General features: G+C 42.2%; 1 protein-coding gene across 5 annotated transcripts in view; it reads left to right on the forward strand.

Moving 5' to 3' along the window:
• Positions 1–2,500, forward strand: part of LOC134453136 (dynamin-2) — a 48,194-nt gene that overhangs the window by 11,044 nt on the left and 34,650 nt on the right. The gene's annotated exons all lie outside the window — the stretch shown is intronic.

Consider the following 2,500-nt stretch of genomic DNA (forward strand, 5'->3'; position numbering starts at 1 on the left):
CAAAGGAATCCCTCTGAGCTTGTGTGGCTGGGTGTCTTGTTCAGGGTAGAGAGGTGTGGCACACCTTGGCATTGGACCAAAGACTCTTGAGTGAAGCAAGATGGCTTACTTAGGAGACTGGACCAAGGATGACTGGATCATATGCAGTGTTCCTTGGCCAACTTAAAATGCCATGTATGTCATTTATTATCAATGGCAAATGTGCTGAATTACAGATATGGAGGTGGGGGGTTCGAACCCCAGTCGAAGCCATGTTGATTTTCAAAATTATATCATATGCAGCGTTCCTTGGCCAACTTAAAATGCCATGTATGTCATTTAGTATGAATGGCAAATGTGCTAAATTACAGATATGGAGGTTGGGGGTTCGAACCCCAGTCCAAGCCATGTTGATTTTCAAAATGATATCATATGCAGTGTTCCTTAGCCAACTTCAAATATCATGTATTGTATGTCATTTAATATCAATGGCAAAGGGGCTGGATTACAGATATGGAGGTTGTGAGTTCGAATCCCGCTCGAAGCCATGTTGATTTTCAAAATTATATCATATGCAGTGTTCCTTAGCCAACTTAAAATACCATGTATGTAATTTAGTATATCCCCAAAACGCAGAGCTACAACACTTTCAAGATGGCTGAATCCAAGATGGCTGAATTGTTTGGCCCATAACTTCTGACTGGGTGGATGGATTTTTTTCCAAGATTTCTTTTAGCTTTGTGTTCTCAATAGTACTTTGTTTCATCTCTGCCCCAAAAGGCAAGCCCGCTTCCAGCATTTTCTGTGAGAATGCAATCTAGTTTGAGTATGTTAAGATGTTTAAAAAGACAAAACCAAAAAAACAACATATTGGCATGCATTAACTCTCATTGCTGGCATCAAGTATGTAATCTCCCTTTAGAATAATCAAATTAATACAACTGCATGTTGAAACTCTCTGGAATTGCAACTGCAATTCTCAGTGTTAGGCAAGTTACTGAAAACTGTAATGCAGACATGTTACGGTCTTTTCAAAATAATCCCTTACACTACAATATTACTATATTTAAAATGTAAGGCATTACACTACTTTTGCATTACTTTCGCCAAAAGAACTGTAGGCCTAAATCTGGATGTGGCAATTTATTACAGTGTAAATCAAGCATGAGTCATGACTTTTTCACCTCCAACCTAGAAGGTGTTTTTGATAGCATGCAGACTAAAAACTACCAGGTTCAGGAATAGCTTCTTTCTGACCCACCACACTGAATACCACTAAAATCCAGCTCATTGTAATGCATTGTAACAAGTTATTTAGCATTGCAATTTTGTATATACTACAGATTGTTGGCGTGTAATGCTTACAGCAAAAAGTAATGCATTACAGTAATTAATTATTACTTTTGTAATGCATTACTGCCCAACACTGCTGATGCCTCCTGCCCTCCAACATGGTGCCCATAGAGCGCCACTTTTCTGCACTTCCTCAATGTTGGTGCATATTCCTAGCCAGGGAGACCACACCCTCTGTGACGATACACACATTTTCACTTCTCATTTAGCCTGGCCACGCACTCTCAGTCTCTAGAACCTTTTTTGACCGAACGCCCCCTTGACCTCACCATAAGCCCCCACCCTTTGCATCACCCATGGGCCAATGGGTTGGTGTAGTGAAGAGGAGTAGACTTGCCCTGCAGGGACTCGAACCCGGACCACCCAGGCTCATTGGTGTGACAGTCACCCACAACCCTAGTGATAGTCACTCCGTCACAGTTGTCAACACAAGTTAGCATACACTCGAGTTGATCTGCCATGATAGCCAGGGTACTCCTTCTACTAGTGTCTTGCATCCCTCTTCCTTTCCTCCCTCTTTGGTCTGAGCTCATAGCCATCTGCTTTCCCTTGCTGGTCTGAGCTCAAAACCATCTGCCATTCCTGCTAGACCCCTACCACATGCTCCTATTTTGCAAACCACAGAAAACTACACAAGCCCACATTCCTTAGTGCTGTGGGTAATAGTGTGTGTGTGTGTGTGTGTGTGTGTGTGTGTGTGTGTGTGTGTGTGTGTGTGTGTGTGTGTGTGTGTGTGTGTGTGTGTGTGTGTGTGTGTGTGTGTGTGTGTGTGTGTGTGTGTGTGTGTGTGTGTGTGTGTGTGTGTGTGTGTGTGTGTGTGTGTGTGTGTGTGTGTGGAATGTGTCGACCATATGTTGAGCTGCTGCAACGAGTGGTGTGGGTCACTGTATGTGTGCGTGCGCTATCTGTGTGTTTGTGCCAGTGTCTTCTGTAATGTGTGTGTGTGTCTGTGTGTATCTAGCGTATGCCAAGTTCAATGCCGATTTAATCTGTTTGTGGAGTTTTGCTCAATTATTTCCCTTGTACTGGTGTACTTAACAGTGTGTACGCTGTATTGGTGTGTGTATATGAATGCATGTTTTCTATCTGTGTGTTCATGTCTGTGTGTATTTAATAATATGGTTTTAATAATGTTCATTACGATAATACTCATAATTATAGCCATAAC

This window comes from Engraulis encrasicolus, chromosome 1, assembly GCF_034702125.1.
Source record: "Engraulis encrasicolus isolate BLACKSEA-1 chromosome 1, IST_EnEncr_1.0, whole genome shotgun sequence".
In the NCBI taxonomy this organism is placed as follows: domain Eukaryota; kingdom Metazoa; phylum Chordata; class Actinopteri; order Clupeiformes; family Engraulidae; genus Engraulis; species Engraulis encrasicolus.